This window comes from Lissotriton helveticus, chromosome 3_1 (assembly GCF_964261635.1).
Source record: "Lissotriton helveticus chromosome 3_1, aLisHel1.1, whole genome shotgun sequence".
Classification (NCBI taxonomy): domain Eukaryota; kingdom Metazoa; phylum Chordata; class Amphibia; order Caudata; family Salamandridae; genus Lissotriton; species Lissotriton helveticus.
This window is the reverse complement of record NC_136061.1, coordinates 1,213,676,472-1,213,698,227: the sequence shown is the minus strand read 5'-3', so window position 1 is coordinate 1,213,698,227 and position 21,756 is coordinate 1,213,676,472.

Sequence of the window (21,756 nt, the reverse complement as noted above, 5' to 3'; positions counted from 1 at the left end):
GCACTACTCTGCCCTGGGAAGGCGTTCCATGAGTGTGGCTTGGGTGTTACCATGCAGCTTCCATGGGTTTAGACGTATTCCCAGAATTACAAAACTTTGTAAACCTGGGTATGCTCCAAAAAGATACACCTCCCCAGGAGAGGCATAACGAGGAGCAATATCTTTATTTCTACTCATCACTTCCTCTTTCTATATGTGCTGCACTCTGCAGCAGTCTGCAGCACAGATTGGCGCTTAGTTTCCAACTGTGAGTCAGTGCAGGGGGAAAAGTCAGGAATGCTCTGTATGCCTTAAATAAGGCACATTATTGCCTAACTCCATGGAATGGGGAATTGCCATGTTAAACAGATTTTCCATTTGTAAAACCACACAGAATTACTTATTTCATGGGATTTTAGTGCATACATTTACGATCTGTTCTGTGACGGTAGTGAATGTATGAGTAGGCCGGTGGGTAGAGTAGGGGCCATGGAGGTGGGTGGGAGGAGGAAGAAGTAGGGGACGGAGGGAGATTTTTCTAGCTGGTGTTAGCATTGTGTGCGTTCTCTCTTGAAATAAAAAATGTTGAACGAGGCTAGTTCTGTGGTGGCAAAAATCACATGATTTTTCCATCCGGAATTTTCAGTTGGAAAAATGTGGTATGGTTCTCCCTCATTGGAAAAACCAAATAAGGAAAAAGCTACCAATTCTGAATCAGCAAAATTCAATGTGGTAATTTCGCTCCACCTGACTGAGATCACACCTTTTTATGCATAAAGAAGTGTCACAACCCTGCCGGACATTTACTCTTATACACAACAGCACTTGGAAAAGTAGAATTTCATTTTTTTTCATCTAAGTAAGTGTGCTGGAGGCAGGTGAGGGGGGACAGAAGGCTTGGTTGATGTTAGGGTGCATCTATGGAACACCCCCACTTAATGTAGCCTAACATCAAAGCTTCAAGTTTTTCATAAAAGATTAAGGGCCTAATTATAACTATGGCAGTCTGATGGACCTCCATAGTCATGATGGTGGTGCGAGCACCGCTGTACCGGCGGTCCAACTGCCCTACTATTATTTGGATAGTCCAACTGCCATGGGATTGCCAAGGATCAGAGATTCCTGGTGATGATGCGGCAGGCTTGAGGCCGATGTATGTTTGGCGACGCTGTTGCAGCACCGCCGAGCATATTATGCGTTTACTCGCTGCCACGGTTTTCATGATGGTGAGCCTGTCATGAAAACTGTGGTGGAGAGAAACAAAAGGGGCCCCATGTTTTCTCGGGGCCATAGGGTGCATTCAGGGGGGCACATGTTGTGCAACCCTGTGTGTTTGCACCTCAGTTCCTGCACATCATGGACTGCACCAGTCCATGCCGTGCAGGAACGGGCTTTGGCATTCCCATTACGGTTCCTTGTTAAGGAGCACAGCCGTGGGAACGACAAAGGACGGCCTGCCAGACGTAGTGGGCGATCTGTTTAAGGGTTTGGTGGTCGTGGAGTGGGGCGCTGGCGTGGCGGCCCGGATTTTATTCTAAGTGCAGAAGAAAGCAAATTGAATTGACATATCTTAAATTATTGGAACTCAATCCATGCCATTGCACTGCTTTCTCAAAAAGTTCCAGTTTACTTGGTCAAAGTCTTTTTCAGCATCCAGAGTAATTGCTGCAGTATGTAACAAACTCTGTGAAGCAGCATGTATAACATTTTGGAACGTTCTGGAATTATATGTGACTTATCAGCTTTTGACAAACCCTGACTGTTCATTTCCTATTAAATCAGGAATAAATTAATAAATTCTAAGGGGGAAACATTTAGCAAAAAGTTTACAATTACTGTTAATAAGGGAAATGGGTCAATACATTTTACCACCAGACAGATCAAAGTCTTTTTTGGGGATCAAGCACAACATGACTTCAAGAAAGGACCCTCAAGCACTAGATATTGTGGAAAAAAAGGATAACAGTAAAAAAGAGTTTTGGTGCTAAATGTTTTGAAAAATAGCAATAAAACTCAACTATAGATCCACCAGGGCTGGGTACTTTATCATAAGGTAACCCTTTGAGGACAGCATAAATATCCTGGATAGTGATATCTTTTTCTGTCGGGGAGAGATCAACCTGTTGCTGGGGATACTTGGGTAGAGTGACAAAAAAGTATTCCAGTTCACTATCTGATAGTGATCTTTTAGGTGTATACAATTGTTGATAGCGATCTATAAAAAAGCCTAAGATCTCTGAATCTTTATATCATTTTTGACATCAGAGATACATTGTCTTTCCTTATTTTTAAGTAATTATCCAACATTTTTCCAGCCTTATTACACCCACCATAATGTTTTGCTGTAATTTTATGTAATGTGCCTCATACACAAAGGGTGAAGTTTCAATTATAATCTAATTTAGCTTGTGTCAGATAGGCCGAGAAGAAATATCTGTGTTTACGGTCTTTATATCATTTTAGAATGGAGGAAGTCGCAACTAAGGCTGTCTTCTTCTTGATCGCCACGTAATTAATTATAAAACCTCTAACAGGTGCATTAAAAGCGTTCCATAACATAGAAATTATCTTGTGTGTCATTAATTGAGAAATATTAATTGGCAAAACATACAAATTTATTAACAAAAGATTTATCTGCCAATAGTGAATTGTTCTAATGCCATCTATGAAATCTTGGTGTTTCGAGGACACAATCAAAATCTATAATAACAAGAGCATGGTCCGACATAAGAATATTGTCTATTTTAGCATTTAACCGGAGAACCTTACAATTTGGGACTCAAAAAATGTAATCAATCCTTGCTCCAAACTTTTGAGCATGTGCGCAAAAAGTATAATCAAAAACTTCAGGATTATAAATATGCCATGTGTCTACTAATCCTTTAAAGAAATCAAATGTTTAAACCTTTTTTTTCATCTTAGTGGGTGTGTTGCATGAAATAGAGTTTTCCTTTAGAAATGGATCCATAATTAGTTTTCAGCCACCTCACATCATCAGATTAGTATTAGAGCAAGACATTAACTTGATTGAAACATTGTTCCAAGAAGCTCAAATGCACAATGAAGCACACATACAAGCACACATACAAGTTTCAAATCGTCATTTTTTTAATGACTGTTTATGTGCAGGAAGGGACACCTTCCTGCACATAAACAATCATTCATGGCAATTTGCTGTTTCTATGTGCGCTGCAATAAAAACAAGGGGAAATAAACCCTTTCTCCTCTTTTCACATGTTAAGACCAGGTTTTCCCTGGTCTCAATTTTGGTGCTGCCTCCTATGTACGCCAACTATGTAAATAGGGGGCAGCCTCAAAATCATTGGGTATTGTGGAGGAAAGCCCACCACAACATCCATTGCCCACCCCTTTCACGCTAACTATAACGTGAAAGGGTGCCTTATTTACAAGGCGGTGTTAAGCCACGTTAAGTGGCTTAAAGCCACTTTGTAAATAAGGAGAAACACCTATTGCCACAGGAACATCGTTAAAAGTGACATTCCTGTGGGGATAGGGTCATGCAAATATGCCCCTTTGTTTCTTAACTGTGTTCTGAAGACCCTTAACATTCCAAGAAATTATTCAAAGGGAATGAACAGCTATACGAACATTTTCTGGGTAATTAATAAATTAGACAAAAATAAGAACAGTAAGTTTGGCAGGAAATAATATCTGATGATAAAACAGGTACCATATTGAAAACATAAGGCATATGGAAGAAAAGAGAAAAATAAGAGGAGAAGAGGAGCGGAGAGAAAGAGAAACTGGAAGAAAATAGAGGCGTTGAAGACCAAATTGTCCTCCTGAAGATAGAAAAAACAGAATGGTAAAAGGTCAAAGTGACCCCAACCATAATGATGACAACAACATATAGAGAAAATAGCATTAGATACAGGAAGTGGTGAGACAATAAAGCATGAGCTGTCAAGGATCCATGAATCCCCAATATAATAATAATGCATATACTTGAGGATTAACATTCAATAAAGGTAACAATAAAAGAAATGCACAAGAAACAAATTGGAAACACCAACCATGCGGAAGCTAGAAGATAAACACTTGACTAAAGAAAGAAAACATGATGCAGCAACAGGATGGGATTATCTACTCATTTCAGCTGATAAGTGAAGAAGAAACCTGTAGAGGAGAAGAATAAAAAGTCAGTGAAAAGCAATAATCCAGATGCTCTTTATATGTTAAAAGAAGGTGAGTCTAAGGAACCAACAGTTTTGAAATAGCACATTGAAGAAAAACAGTTATCTCAGAACCTTCCACTCCTTTAGGATTACTATATATGCTTAGGCTATTCCGCCTGTTTCAATTTTCCAATCCCTCAGTTTGTTTATTTGAAAAGAGTAATTTATTTTGTCATGAAGTCGACCCTGGTGATACCATCTTGTTTGCTACTAATGCAGTGTTTAACTTCTGAAACTTCAGACGGCACTATATCTCTTCAATCCGTTCTAGGGTAAGATTGGTTTTGACCACACAAGGTTCTAATTTTTAGATTGCCTCCATAAGATCCTCCAAGGTAAACAAGGGTGGTGATTTAAATGGAGAAACGGGGGCTTACTTACAAGCCCAGAGCATCGATAGAACATCACAGTTGTGATGTTCCAGTGGTGCACTGGGTTTACCCATATCTACAAGGTCCAGTAAAGCCATGCTGCGTGGTTTTTCATGGCCTCGTAGATATGGTGTGAGGCAGCGCATCGAAGTTGCTGCATTCCCTCACACTGCACTTGGCAGGCTTGCCATGCGAGTTACAGTGGGTGTTCCCATGTAACACAAATAGCCATTTGACACATTCCCAGATTTACAACATGCTGCACACCTGGGAATACGTCAAGAGCCTACGCCTACCCCGGGTCGCGAATGGGTTGTTTTTGTTAAGGAAGGTCTCCCTTCTCCTACAAAAACAACCTGATTTCAATGCAGACACCCTTGCACCATGATATAAGGGTCCTGCGTTGGCGCATGGCAGCCATTTGTGCACCAGCACTGCAAAAGATGACAGGAATGTGCCGTATCTCATAGATATGGTACATTCCTGCCCTTTTCATTTGAAGTAGGGCATCAAAGCAGGAAGGCTAGGGGCACTGACCTACGCCAAAATATTGTAAATAAGGGCCTGAGTTTTTTCTCTGACATTTGTTTTCTTCAGCTGGACTGTCTTTGCAAGGATTAATCAGCAGCAGCCGGCAGAGGTAAGCATGGTGGGGCTGCAGGTGGAGCGGGTCTCCTGGGGGGCAAGGTTGACAGATGTCGGAATAGGTATTATTTATTCACTCAATTATACCTATTCAGTCATCTGACAACTTAAGCCTCGCCGACTCACCGTGCTTACCTGTGACGACCGCTGCTGGGATTTATAGGCAACGCGGGAGAGGTGAAAGGTTTAGGTATGGCTGTTGCTGGGATATCCATCATAAGTGTTGTGGATTTTATTGGCACGAGAGAACCACAGTGTCATTTACTAGAAAGAAATTTTACTGTGAAGTAACGTTCTGCTACTTTGCTTTTTGAGCGTATACCTTCTTATCCTAACCTAAAGACCTTCCCATCTAAGGTTAAAAATGCTACAGGATGAGAACAACCTTCTCAGGATTATATTGATATTACTGGGACTGCAATTATAATCCAACAGAAATATAGGAAAGGACCTTCAATAATGTATAAAAGGAACTGCTGCCCCCTTAAAGAGGAAGTTCCTCAATAGAGGCCCAATTGAAGCAAAAGCAGCCTTTCTGGAGCAGGAACGGTTTAAAGTGGATTTGCAGCTTTTAACGGCCTTTCACACACTGCATGCGTTTCCTGAGGATTTGTATTCGAAATGGTAGCCGAGTGGGAGGCGTGGAGTTAAAAGGGAGAACATAATGTGAAAAGGCACTAACGTCATAGAAAAGTAAACCATGTTGCTCCCGCAAATCCTCATTAGAGAAGCTGGGGAATCAGGAGCTTCAGGGTCTGGCGGACATCTTGCAGGCGCTCAAGCCACACACCCATATTTCCAGTTTTAATCTTGTTTTGTTAAGTTTAAGGGCCTCATTTATGAGGCTTTGCGCCAGTTTTGCGCTTCCGATGTGTCACTTTTTGTGACGCATCAGCGTCGTAAAACATGCCTCCTGTTGCGCACTATTTACAAAGTGACGCATCTAAGCAAATGCATCACTTTGTAACCCCCTGCGCTACATTATACCTGCGTCAGGTATAATGTATGCAGGGGAGGCGTTCCCCCGCAAAAAGCCTCATAGAAGTGACGCAGTGAAATCTATGAGATTTCACTGCATCACTTCTAGGACGCCGCTGCGTCAAAATCTTGCGCCTCCCTCACAGCAGGCATAAGACTGACGCATGAAAGGACGCATTACTGGAGTTGCGTCACTTTTGTGACACACTCCAGCAATGCGTCACTTTTGCGTTTACAGCTACGACAGAAATACTGACGTATCTGTAACTCCTTACGACATGATGCGTCATAAATTAAATATGACGCATCAGGTATGTCGCAAGGAGTGCGCACTGAGAAGTGACGCATCACTGCTTTCACGCAGCTATGTGTCATTTCTCATAAATGAGGCCCTAAGTGCTTAGAAATACAGGGTCTCTTGTAACCTTGCTTCTGCTGCAAAATTGAGTTTTCCAAAAGGAATTACCTGGATTGTATCAGGATACTTGGTTAAATAGAAGAATAGCTCCACCACATATTAGTGAGCGCCAAATTCTGTGTATATGGTCCAGTCTCTGGACAGCTCCCAATATTAGCAGATGCCCTACACTGTTTATATCGTGCAACATCTGGACAGCTCCCAGTATTAGCAGATGTTCTACACTATTTACATCGTACAACACCTGAACAGTTTTCAATATCAACGGGCAGAATACACAAACATACGCACAATGTATTTGGTTCAGCATCTGGACTCCTCCCAATGCCAGTGAGTGGCATTATGTACACTGTACGTGATTCCATGCTTGGGGAGGTTCCTTTTTTTAAGTCCCCAAAACAATTAAAAACTTGGATGTTCACCCTCAGAACCCGTCTTTCGTGATTGTACAGCTGGCTGCAATGCAAGTTTCCCTTTTCCCAAACTATTTTGCGGATACAAAATATGTAACATATCAGTGAGTTGTCCACTGGGTGTGTGAGACTCAAGCACTGTAACAGCTCCTTCTATAGGATCACCGCCAGACAGCTCCCAGTACATCTGCACAGACTGTAAGGGTCAACACCCGTGAAGTCTCCTGTTTCAGTGATAGCCGCTGAGATTGCACAGGGCTCAGTGACTGGCTGGGTCCCTATATCAGGGAGCATCTCACTCTTAGTAAAAGGGGTCCGCACTTTGACAGCTCCCAGTATGGATGAGCAGCACAATCTATGCATTGCATTGTAACTTATTTGGTATGCATGTAGAGGTGAAGCTTCTGAGCAGTAAGTTCTGGTAGTATATAGGATGTGCAGATGTGTGCTCCAATCGTGTAGTAGGTGGCTTGTATGAGGGTTCAAATGCAAGTAAGTGGGTTCGGAAAGGAGAGTGAACAATAAGATCATTTGAAAAATGGGAATCAAGTATTTTGAGAAACTGCTGCTTATTCGTCTAACATCACATTGGTGTTTATTGTCCATTTGTTTTTCACTTACCCCAAAGTGAGGGGAGTTTGTAAAGTGAACTATCTGACAATCTTTCTGGCGTATAGGGAACTCGTACAGAAAGGCTGTAGGATGCCAATTGTGTCCTAAAACACAGTATTTAACTATCTGTAAATAAACTGTACGATTATTTCTAAATATGTCAGCCATTAGAAAAGCACAGCAGGCACATTTGTGTTGTAATTCTTCATTGTGGTAGACATGATCTCCACACATTATTGTTTGTGTGCTAAATTGTTTTATTAATCAAAAGAAGATGGACAAGGCTGTTCCTGGAGGAAAGAAGGTTGTGTGGTGTGCTGGTCACGGGGAAGAGGAGGCGTGGTGGTTAGCGTGTGTAATCCTACCACTGGGTGTCCATTGTGTTGGATATGGTTGCCTCACACACCCTTGCAGGTGTCATGCTTCCTCATAGGCAGTGCTCCTCACTGGGTAGGTGGTGCAATCCCCAACGGGCACACCTCATAGAGGGGCTCTTTGGCGGAGATCTTTTAAATCCAACTGCCTATGGGTGAAGTGTGGGTATGGGGCCAGGTGGTTTGTAGACTGAATTGTGAATTAAAATGTAGCGAAGGGTACCTGAGACTACTTTATTCGGGTGGTCCCTCGTTACAATTAAAAGTGAAGCTAGTCTGGGCTTGCTGTAATTTAATGTTTCCTTGCTCTAGACTAGACTAGGAAGTGTAAAAATCGGTCGACATGTTTCTCGCTGTGTTACATTGACTCGCGATTCATCAGGACCTATGTGGTATAGTCTACAAACAATAGTTTTAGTGCCTATATCAAACTTATGTGCTTGTTACCAACTACGGGAAAGTTGTACCTCTGTAGTACTGTTCCTTGCTTAAAAGTCAGGATTTATCTGCCACATCAATGCCCGGCGGGTCGTACATCAGGGATGATGCCTCTGTATTTAGGGCTCTAGTCTCCTGTGCTGTAGGCCAGTGTCCTACCCCTCACTCCACCGGGATCGGTAATTACGCCCTCACTGATCCCATTGGATCACTACCTCTCCCTAATTTGTATACACACACTAAATTGTTTTATCCCTGAACGTCGTCTCTGTGCACATGTAGTGGTCATTTCAATGAAAATGTGCTATCTTTAAATGGCAGTGCACCACCACACCCAGCTTTAATATATTTGCAACAGTGTGCTCCTCAATGCACTATGAGCTACGTACTACACTATTACCACTCTCCTGCTTGATGTCTAATTTTCTGCACTTTTTCTTCGCGTTACGCTTGGATTCTTCACAACCCCCTATGACTTCAGTCATGTAAAATTGATTGCAGCACCCCCACTCTGAAAATTGTTCCAGCACCACTGCTTCAAGTTGTTCCTTGTGACATATCTTGCAACCAGCCAGACATGCCAAACACATCTGTTGTGTTATTTAAGTCTCTGATGGAGGCCTACTTTTGCGTGTTCAACTACAAGGGTTTGTATGAATGACGTGGCTTGAGCCAACTCTTCTTTGAGCTATATCTTAGTTAGGTACAGTCACCGCCCATGAAGGTAAAAGCAGTGGAGTGGGGCGGGGGAAGGGCAGGAGGGAAGTTGACAGATGACGGAATAGGGAAAATAAAATAGAAAATAAATAACACCACTTACCTTGTGCTCGCCGCATCCCCTAGTTCGCGATGCAGCAAGCTCAAGGTAAGTGGATTTCTTTGTTAAATTTTTATTTCCCTTATTCCGTTGACTGTCGACTAACCCCCCACCCCGCTCCGCCCACTGCTCTTATCTGCACTGGTAATCTATGCAACTGCTAATCATGTAAGGGGAAAAGTAGAATGCTCAATAGCTGTTTCCGTTGGCCCTGTGGACCAGCTACAGAATGGAGCCTGCCATACATCCACCTTTGCATATTACATGGGATTATTCATGGCGATCATGGATTTCAGTTCAGAGTTCCAGAAATGCAAAAGTAAATATTAATCTGTGATGAAGATGAAGAAGTGAACAAATTAACTTCTACAAGCTTGCTCCCAATCCCCCCTAGTTTGCAGCAGGCAGTCTGGAAACATACAAGGAGTGCAGGACTCTGAGCAAAAGAGAAAGACGACTTCAGCTACAGGGCAGGTACTGAATAATAACCACTGCAGAGGAGGAGGAGGAGAATAGCACCTTTGAGTGGCAGAGTGTGCCTATCCAGATAGAGACATGCCACACACACAAACCGTAGATGGATGCTTCAGCAGCAGAGGAAGTGGCCACCCTGGACATTATAGGCAGGGAGGAGAGGGATGCTGGCAGTCTTCCAGACAAGTGCTGTGCTAAGAGTAGGCTCCTTCTACATCAGGGCTGGACTCCACCTCTCCAAACACCACGAAGACCATATCTGTACCATGGTATGTGCCCCTTCCCTTCATGTGTTTGTGTTTGTCAGCTCTCCATGTGGTCGTCAACCAGGTTGACACTGAGCAGCTGGCCATCATGTGGGTCAGGGATCTTCATGATTCCCAGCCTGTCCATCCATGGGAGTTGGCGTGCTTGTTGCCCTCTTAAACTATAACCATGCCATTCCCAGGTATTTGTAGCTCATCAGAGTATTAGCCACTGTTCCTTCACCGTGCACAGTGTAACCTGGCAATAAGAAGGTGTGTGGTCCTGCGCTGTCTGTAGACATGCCTGCACCAGAGGAGATGGCTAATGTCACTCTGACATCTGACCAGGCAGATGGACAGGAACATGTGCTGCCAACACAGGACAGTGGAAATGAGACCATATCGTGGTTGGGGGGATCGACTTTATCGTTGTGCTTGTCTTCTTTTAACTTTTTTTGTTTTGGATTTTAATCAGGATACTTAATTTAAGGTTTACCTGGACACCCTTTCCCCTTTGCACGTTGTGGTAAGAATGTTCTTTGTTGCTTTATATGTATCTTCTTTTGCCAATCTCTATGAAGTGAAATACCCACCCTCTCCTTCCCTCCCTGAACTAAGGGCCTGATTACGATGACGATGGGACTGCCACCTACAGCGGGTCGGTGACATAAGTCCTACCGCCATTCTAATCAGGCTCCTAAGGACCTATTTGAGTCGTTTAGTCTTTATTTTCAAACATTCCTTTCACAACCCCGCCCACCTATTCATGCCCCCAAACCCCTTGACTGCCCTATATTTTATTGTTTAAACAAATACTTTTATTTACGCCATCCTACTTAACTATGTTTCTTTGTGTGCATTTAGTGTGAGCATGCTTTTTTTTCTGATTTTTTTTTTATATGGCACGAACTCGACCTGGAGGTATCAGAGCACTTTACATGAGCCCCAAGTGCATTACAGACGGACACATTCATTTTTAGGCACAGGGAGATTAAGTGATTTGCCCAGAATCACAGGATGTTTGAGCCTCCCACCAGACCGCAGCTTCGTTCCCCAGCTTCAAAGTCGGCTGCCGTTAAGCCACACTCTCTCCATGCTTGTTGAAGAGGAGCGTGTGTATGTGATGTTCAGAATCTGATTTTACTTAACACCAGTTGTAACATGCTTAGATTTGCATGAGATGCCACACTGCATCAAATGTAATTGCAAAATGTGTTGATTAGCAAGTGTTGAATAAGTATCATTACACATTTACAGGCACCGCACACGCTAACCCACATGCAGCTGTAAAAGTGTGAAAATGGAGCAGTGATTGAATCGTACATTTTTCTTGGAGTGCAGGATGCGGTCCAATCCCTGAGGCTCATACTTGTTCTCTGTTGAAAATCAACACATGGTTTATAGTAGGATCATGAACAGGTTTTGTATTGAGGGCTGGTAGTTGAGTGCCTCCTCAGTGGTTGTGGGTTCACAAGTGCATAGTTAAGTCCTGGAAATGAGGAGGTCGGCTGTCAGCAAAGGCATATCTGGGCTGCATGACCTCACCACGCTGCCTTACGTCCTTCTCTATCCAGAAATGGAGATGTTCTCCATTCAACTGAATGTGGTTGTTGATGCCTAGGAGCATGCAATAGCCCTTAGATATTTTCCATGCATCCAGATGTGATGCTGAAGCCTTTTGACTAGGTTTCCCAAAATCTGTGTTTGGTGAAGATGATGCACATGGCCCTCCAAGTCATGGATATCACCCTGCACAAAATCCTGCTGGTCAAGTAACTCACCCTTCCAAAAAGCACCTCTTTCCGAAGTCAGGAACTGTATAGAGAATGTGCATGCTTGTAGTGACCTTCTATGTGAGATGATAAAGGGAAAACAGGAGGTGGACCTCGGTAGGAGGGTGAAAGTACGACTCACTTGATGTACCTGCAGGGAAGTTGGTGGGCAAAGGTGAGCCCTGCATAACTGGGACTATGATCTGTAAACTTAGTTCTTGTGCTTGGTGATTTACAATCTGGAAGATTACCTGGCAAGGGTGAATTCTGACAAGGATTGTGGTGGTGTATAACGTGGCATTTTGCTTGGGGCCAACAATCTCCTCATCCTCCGCAGTGCAGAAGGACTTCAACATTTGGCCTGCAGGGGGCAAAGGATTTCTTTCAGCATTGCATTCTATCCTTCACTCAGGGAGGAAGGAAGACTATGTATCAAAATGAGGCTCATCCCCCACGGGTGCCATGACAGAAGAACAATATGCATTAAACCGTTGAGTTTTGCACCATGACTTAACCCACACACGACATGATGTCACTTTGATGGCATGTATGACAAGTGGATGCAGGCAGGTTGGACATAACTTAATTATATATGGGTAGTTGCTGCCTGAAAGAGGTTAATAGAGTATAGTTCGGAATGTGTCTTGCTGCCTGTGTCATGTATTCCTCTTACTAGTTTATCGAGTCGTTAAACATCCTCAAAGGCCTGATTTCGGTGGCAGCTCCCATTACAATAGGGGCAATGTGATTCAGTTTCCTGCAACACCATTCGGTGCTAGGTACAGTGACATAAGGTATTTAGCACTATAACTATGAACATTGAGGACATAGGTGGGAAGATTGGTGGCACAAGATTTTTATGCTTACCATAATCCATGGCGTTGGGAATTATGGAAAATGTATGTGTGTGGGTGCTGCACTCTGCTTTACTGAATTTAAGGGCGTTTATTCAAACTCGTGTGCTACCTTCGATTGGTGCCTGCTACACCACGTAACTACTGTATTAAGCCTGACACCTAACTGGCTGCCAGGACTCTAGGGTGCACAACATAAAAATGAGCGAACTCTTTGTCCATATAAACTTTTTGTTTGTATTTAAACCATTATTTTTTTATATATATACGATATACATCTCATCAAACATGTTCATCATCATCAAACATAATTTACAGTGTACAAATCAATGTGGTTTATAATGTGCAAAACAATGAGATTTACAAACTAAAAAAGAAGAACCATTTCATAATATAAACCCAATGCATTTCGGGACCTTTCGTGGCCCCTTCGTCAGGGGTCTGTCAAGAAAAGGAACACAAATTAGTGAAAAGAAAACTAACTTCTTTCGATGTTTACGAGTTTCTCAGTTACTTTAAATAAAATGAATTTCTTCCATAATTGTAAGTTTCATAGTGTCTCATTACCTGAGATCATTACTTTTTGAAGTTTAGAAATTGCATTTCTTATTTAATTGCGCTACTTTGGACTATCTTTACAAACTAAAACAACCATTTACTACGCGCTGAAGGGCTGTTTATGATATATTTCCATTAACAGTTTAAGTCATATGATTACTGCTGAGCCTACCTACCGTTTGTGGCAAGTTGCTTGAAGCAATGAACAATGCTTCTATGAAAAGAGATAAGATTGAGCACCAAGCTCTTTAGTATACTGTGGTTGAATGCATATTGCATGTACACATTGTCCCTATTTTTAAACAAAGAAGGGTATTCATTACCTGCGAGCCTATGCGTAACGCGTTGGTCTCGCTTCTGTGGCCAAATTAAAATTATACTGAAAATAAAAGGGAAACAAGTATTTTAGTCTAATTTCATTAGACAACATTGCGGGTAGTCAATTTTGCGTATTTACCGCCAAACAAGTTTTTTACCTGTTTAAGAAAGCGTTTCTAAATCTTCCTTATTCTTTGGGCGGACTGCTGGTACCAACCTGTTGAAAGGTTGAAAATAATACTTTAATATAGTCCCGTTCCTCATGTTACCACGCTCTACTTAAAAAAAAAAAAAAAAAAAAAAAAAAAAATAATAATTTGTGTCTTGAATTACCTGCGGTCCTACGTTGTGAGGCTTCGGTCCCGCAACGTTAGTACCCCTGTTGTTTTAACTGTGGAGGAAAACGCCACATTTTCAAGTTGTAATGCTAAGATTTTCAAATGCCGGTTATTTAGGCATTTTAGAAAAACGATTGCGCGGCTTACCTAGCAACTTAGTTTTGAAGTCCGTGTACTTGGATTCAACGTCGAGGCGTTTGCTGTCGCCATTAAAGTGTTAGTCCTTTATTTAGTTCTAGTGCTTTAGTTTACACTGACATAAAGAGTGGACTTAAGCGTTTCTATCCTAGTTTGTTAGGAGAGAGTGGGAGCGGCCATTTTTGAATGATTATATTAAAGCGGTCAAATCTATGCTAGTTTCTTGTGTTTCCACATTATTAAGTCCGTTTTAAGACTTGTTGAATTTATGGCAAATCGCGAGCAGGAAAAATTATTTTGGGCCTATTAGCAAGTCAAACATAAATATTTCGAATACAAACGTATATACAAAACAGTAACAGCTATTCAGAACAATGTGCTAAAGCATTGGGTGTTTACAGTGTCTGTACATTCTCAAACACTGCCTGCCTATTTACAATCTCGTTTTTTATGTTTCATGCGCTTAATATGAATTGCATATGTTAATAATATTGTGGTGATATATGTCTCTAAGGATTTATTATAAACTGTCTGCTGAATCACGTGTCTGAATTCACGGGGTATCAGATCTGGCCATACATATTGTCTGTTTAAAGAAAACAAACCATCTCCATTTTATCATTGAGCCCGAATGGGCTGGATTTTTCGCTAATGTTTGGAGTGCACTGTATTCGGCTTTTGTCAAATTATTTAGTTTCCTCTTGAAATGAATTTTGCTCAAGTCAGCCTTGACTAATATCTCAAAAGTGTCTAATGTCTTATGCGATATTGGGGCTAGAAAAGTACTCTTGGGTTTAAATTTGATGTCGTCATTTTCATCAGTTTGAACTGGATTTACTATCGTGAAGAAATGCTTGAGCCTTAATAGGCGCATAAACTTGAAAAATGCTATCTCAGTTTCTAACTCGTTAGTTTGATATGTCCTCACAAAAGTTGTTCCTTTGTTAAGTAAATCTGTTTCAAATTGTGTTAAGGGATACTGCGATATATTGATCACGAGGTTTTGGCTTGACTCCTGAGGCTTGCTTTCCTTTCCCTTTCCTTTTCCTTTTCCTCTTCTCGTTTTTTGTCCACCTGCGATGTAGTTGCTTGATCCGGTGGTTTGCTGGGCAATTGGCCCACTTCTAAAAAAGAAGAATCCGAAGTTGTGTCGGTGTTGCTAACACCTTCTGCTGCGGTTGAAGGGGTTGCTTGTTGTTTCCTTAAGGGTTGCCTTGATGCATTAGTGTCAGTGTCAGATACGCCACTTTCGTCTGATGTTGTAGGTTGTTGCTTTTTATTTGTGTATCTCCTTTTGGCGTAGACTTCAGCCCAAGTATAAGCTTCATTGAGCTTATAATCAATTGTGTCTCGTTTAAATTTCCGCAACTTTGTTTCTTGTATTTCTTTACCATACTTGTCTAGTTTTATATCCAAGTCAGCCAGAAATTTATTCCAGGGTTCTAGCTCCATTCTAGATGACAAGTCCTTCTTCACATTGAATATTTCTTCCTCTAGCTCTTTGATGATTCTCGAAAGCTCTTCCACTAGTAGCAAAATCAAATCAAGCGAACATTTATTTAAGATACAGTACCACTTTTCCATGAATTGAGGGTTGTTGTTCAGTCTATATAACATTGGTCTGATGGCGAGTCTGAGGCCTCTTGGAATTCGTCTTACGCGATGATATTGGATTAATGTTGAGGCGTGTAAACGTTGATTTAATTCACGTTTTGTTAGATACTCCAATTGCTTCAGCTGTTGCGTAACTGATCCACTTTTCGCATCAAAAGTTTTGGTTTCCTTGATCAGTTGATATATTTGATCAGCGTCATCAGTTGTATAGATTTTTATATTTGCTCTATTTTCCGTGATACCAGATATCGATTCAAAAGACATTTTTCTTGGTGCTAGTGCCCACCGTTTGCAGAATAGTGTATGAAAAATGTATGTGTGTGGGTGCTGCACTCTGCTTTACTGAATTTAAGGGCGTTTATTCAAACTCGTGTGCTACCTTCGATTGGTGCCTGCTACACCACGTAACTACTGTATTAAGCCTGACACCTAACTGGCTGCCAGGACTCTAGGGTGCACAACATAAAAATGAGCGAACTCTTTGTCCATATAAACTTTTTGTTTGTATTTAAACCATTATTTTTTTATATATATACGATATACATCTCATCAAACATGTTCATCATCATCAAACATAATTTACAGTGTACAAATCAATGTGGTTTATAATGTGCAAAACAATGAGATTTACAAACTAAAAAAGAAGAACCATTTCATAATATAAACCCAATGCATTTCGGGACCTTTCGTGGCCCCTTCGTCAGGGGTCTGTCAAGAAAAGGAACACAAATTAGTGAAAAGAAAACTAACTTCTTTCGATGTTTACGAGTTTCTCAGTTACTTTAAATAAAATGAATTTCTTCCATAATTGTAAGTTTCATAGTGTCTCATTACCTGAGATCATTACTTTTTGAAGTTTAGAAATTGCATTTCTTATTTAATTGCGCTACTTTGGACTATCTTTACAAACTAAAACAACCATTTACTACGCGCTGAAGGGCTGTGTATGATATATTTCCATTAACAGTTTAAGTCATATGATTACTGCTGAGCCTACCTACCGTTTGTGGCAAGTTGCTTGAAGCAATGAACAATGCTTCTATGAAAAGAGATAAGATTGAGCACCAAGCTCTTTAGTATACTGTGGTTGAATGCATATTGCATGTACACATTGTCCCTATTTTTAAACAAAGAAGGGTATTCATTACCTGCGAGCCTATGCGTAACGCGTTGGTCTCGCTTCTGTGGCCAAATTAAAATTATACTGAAAATAAAAGGGAAACAAGTATTTTAGTCTAATTTCATTAGACAACATTGCGGGTAGTCAATTTTGCGTATTTACCGCCAAACAAGTTTTTTACCTGTTTAAGAAAGCGTTTCTAAATCTTCCTTATTCTTTGGGCGGACTGCTGGTACCAACCTGTTGAAAGGTTGAAAATAATACTTTAATATAGTCCCGTTCCTCATGTTACCACGCTCTACTTAAAAAAAAAAACAAAAAAAAACATTTGTGTCTTGAATTACCTGCGGTCCTACGTTGTGAGGCTTCGGTCCCGCAACGTTAGTACCCCTGTTGTTTTAACTGTGGAGGAAAACGCCACATTTTCAAGTTGTAATGCTAAGATTTTCAAATGCCGGTTATTTAGGCATTTTAGAAAAACGATTGCGCGGCTTACCTAGCAACTTAGTTTTGAAGTCCGTGTACTTGGATTCAACGTCGAGGCGTTTGCTGTCGCCATTAAAGTGTTAGTCCTTTATTTAGTTCTAGTGCTTTAGTTTACACTGACATAAAGAGTGGACTTAAGCGTTTCTATCCTAGTTTGTTAGGAGAGAGTGGGAGCGGCCATTTTTGAATGATTATATTAAAGCGGTCAAATCTATGCTAGTTTCTTGTGTTTCCACATTATTAAGTCCGTTTTAAGACTTGTTGAATTTATGGCAAATCGCGAGCAGGAAAAATTATTTTGGGCCTATTAGCAAGTCAAACATAAATATTTCGAATACAAACGTATATACAAAACAGTAACAGCTATTCAGAACAATGTGCTAAAGCATTGGGTGTTTACAGTGTCTGTACATTCTCAAACACTGCCTGCCTATTTACAATCTCGTTTTTTATGTTTCATGCGCTTAATATGAATTGCATATGTTAATAATATTGTGGTGATATATGTCTCTAAGGATTTATTATAAACTGTCTGCTGAATCACGTGTCTGAATTCATGGGGTATCAGATCTGGCCATACATATTGTCTGTTACAGAAAACAAACCATCTCCATTTTATCATTGAGCCCGAATGGGCTGGATTTTTCGCTAATGTTTGGAGTGCACTGTATTCGGCTTTTGTCAAATTATTTAGTTTCCTCTTGAAATGAATTTTGCTCAAGTCAGCCTTGACTAATATCTCAAAAGTGTCTAATGTCTTATGCGATATTGGGGCTAGAAAAGTACTCTTGGGTTTAAATTTGATGTCGTCATTTTCATCAGTTTGAACTGGATTTACTATCGTGAAGAAATGCTTGAGCCTTAATAGGCGCATAAACTTGAAAAATGCTATCTCAGTTTCTAACTCGTTAGTTTGATATGTCCTCACAAAAGTTGTTCCTTTGTTAAGTAAATCTGTTTCAAATTGTGTTAAGGGATACTGCGATATATTGATCACGAGGTTTTGGCTTGACTCCTGAGGCTTGCTTTCCTTTCCCTTTCCTTTTCCTTTTCCTCTTCTCGTTTTTTGTCCACCTGCGATGTAGTTGCTTGATCCGGTGGTTTGCTGGGCAATTGGCCCACTTCTAAAAAAGAAGAATCCGAAGTTGTGTCGGTGTTGCTAACACCTTCTGCTGCGGTTGAAGGGGTTGCTTGTTGTTTCCTTAAGGGTTGCCTTGATGCATTAGTGTCAGTGTCAGATACGCCACTTTCGTCTGATGTTGTAGGTTGTTGCTTTTTATTTGTGTATCTCCTTTTGGCGTAGACTTCAGCCCAAGTATAAGCTTCATTGAGCTTATAATCAATTGTGTCTCGTTTAAATTTCCGCAACTTTGTTTCTTGTATTTCTTTACCATACTTGTCTAGTTTTATATCCAAGTCAGCCAGAAATTTATTCCAGGGTTCTAGCTCCATTCTAAATACAAACAAAAAGTTTATATGGACAAAGAGTTCGCTCATTTTTATGTTGTGCACCCTAGAGTCCTGGCAGCCAGTTAGGTGTCAGGCTTAATACAGTTGGGAATTATGGGCCAGATATACAGACAGGGTCTGATTTACAAAGGTAAGCTCACACTTTGGGGCTCATTACCATGTCGGTTGGAAAGGCTCCGACCGACAGTCAGAACCTTCCAGACCGCATCGGAGCCCCTCCAACCAACTCAGTCGGTTTACGGTCCGGCCGCCCGATTGTGATGTTTGTGGTCGGAACATACAGTGGCCGGTCATTCTGACTCGGTTCTGACCGTCTCTTGGAGTATTCCTGTTGGTCAGAACTGCCCCATAACCCTTTAGGGATGGCGTCTCGGCCTTCGGGATTACTATGATGGATTCCGACATCCTTTCCGTGCCCGCCTTTATGACACGGAAAGGCTGTCAGATGGTGACTTTGAGGGGCTCCAGGCAGGGCCCCCTTGCCACTGCTGCCCATGGTTGCTGGCCGAGGGTTTACCTAGGGTACCACCTCTAAAACCCTACACTGTGTGACAGGCACCATGGTGTGCCTGTGACAGGGTGAAGGATTTTACACACATGCCCCCATTTGCCCATAGGAGCTTGTGCTTTGGACGGGTTACGGCTGTAACACTAGCTCCCAGAGGGAACAATGGGAATCTGACCGAACAGTGTTCCGTCGCATTGTAATCCGGCGGTTGGAACCCTAGACCGCCTGTCGGTCGGTTCGAGTATGAGATGGTGTCGGTCTGAGGCTTTCCCACTGACATCGTAATGAGCTCCTTTGTGTAAGTTCATGATTTTTTGTAATTCACAAAGGAATTTAACAAGTAGTATCTTTACAGCTACCTATCTTTTTAGGTGTGTAGTCTCCTGCATGGAAGTGGAGACTTTGCAGACATTAAGTTCATACTCATTAATTTCCTTTGTGGATTGAAAAAAAATCATAAACGTACACAAAAGTGTCAATTTGCCTTTGTGAATCAGGCCTCAAACTGGTCACAGAAAGGGGTTGCAAATTCCAAACCAATATTTTACGCCCAAAGTATTATATTGTGACCCAACTAATGTACTGATAGGTTGATTCAGAAAGTAAGGAATTTTTGGTGGGTTGCAGGATGACCTGCCTAATTATATTTATTAGGCAGCTCACAATATGCAACTCCCCACAATTGACTACAGTCACAGTGATGGTGGCCTGCAAGGAACAGCAAACCAATATTGCTTTGATGGCATTCCAAAGGAAAAACATTTTGTAAAGCAGTCCGAGTTCTTTAAAAGGACACAGGTCTGCTTTAAAAAAACATGTTTTCTGTTTCAGTAATCTCTACTCCCCCCCCCCCCTAATTTACCACCCCAATTCCCTAAAGAGAAGGTGTCCAAATGGGACCTCGGCCCCTTTGAGAATCAGTTGCTACCCCATCTTGGAAGCTGGTAACACATCAATGCTTTGCACCCTGAATTACAGTCACAATCCATCGATGCATAACAAAACAACTCGCAATTTAAAAGGAACTCCTCTTACACATCCCTTCATAGTGTAATTTAATATGCGTCTTAGATTCCAATTTCATGAGTCGGAAAAGGTTTTCAGACTCACTAAAGTGTTTTTATACTTATGAGTAAGTGCTTCAGCATGCAAAAAGAACAATTGATGGACAGAAAGCAGAAAAATGTCATACAGTCACCCCAGTACAGAGTTCTGGGCCAAAATCCATCGTTTTTTTGCTCACCATGCCATTCCAGTTTGGACCCAGCCATATGCAAATCTGTCTTGACCCTGCGCCCAATTGGAAGAGTCCAACCCGAACTGCCCGGCCAGGCCAGTCAAAAGCCTGTAATTTACTAAATCATAGGGTTTGTGACAACTAAATAACTTAGTATATATAGCTCTTGATTCAGATATGGTAGATATGGCAAACCAGAGATACCTTATGCATTCACCCCTCATGATCGAAAGATGCTGTCCACAAAAAGTTCTAAATAATAATGGGCATATATGTGTTAGAACAATCTTGGGATCCCTGCAACCCATGTTGACAAAGTCAAGAACATATGTTGAGTACTGATGGCAAAGATGTATATCGGTTATATCTGTTCGCATATAACATCGATTGCCTAAACAGTCCTAACAAGGCACCTTTGAGGGAAATTACAGCTTTACTGTTGTCAAAGATGTGGAGACGTAGACATGCATAGATAATTAGTGTTTGACATGGATATTTACTTAGGGTGGTGCACGCAGAGCTACAGGAGTAGAGGTTGCGACCAGTGGCTAAAATGTTGGCAAAGAATGATGTCCAAAGTTGGAATTTACATGACTACAATGTATGTTTATGAGATGCTTGAACAGTCACTTGTCTAATATGGGCAGAACAATGTCTCAGCACGTGCAGAATGGACACACCTAGGGCAGTGGTGAGCTAGGACAACAAACGTGGTACATATCTCAGGTGTGTGTTTTTTTTTTGTCCTCATTATCTGCCCTGGTCATGCTGTTAGAGTCAAAAGGAGAGCGACACACTGCCTCAGATAACTGGATAGGAAGGCCTGTATTGTGACCGGCCCTCCTAGTCAGTGAAATCGCGATCTCCGGGACCCACAATCGGAAACCATAGGGGCAATGTTTTGCTGCACAGGAATACCTGCCACCTGATCAAGATCTGCAAAACACACAAGATGATGGATGGAATGTTGCACAATGGCAAAATATTCACCCCCAGTCACAGATCTGGGTTTAATCCATCGTTATTTTGCTCACCAAGCCACCCCAGTTCAGATATGGCCATATGCAAATCAGTCTTGACCCTGTGCCTCATGGGAACAGTCCAGCCCGAACTGCCCAGCCATGTCTTTCCTGGACCGGAATCAAGCATCCTAGGACCGGTTTCTGGCTATCAGCCGCCTTCAGCCCTGATAGCTTGACTCCAGTGGCTTAGTGAGCAAGGGACCCACGTCTGGGCATACCCTTCCCACATAGGGTGCACAGCAAAACACACAAGATGATGGACGGAATATTTCACAATGGCAAAACATTCACCCCCAGTCACAGATCTGGGTTTAATCCATCGTTATTTTGCTCACCACGCCACCCCAGTTCAGATATGGCC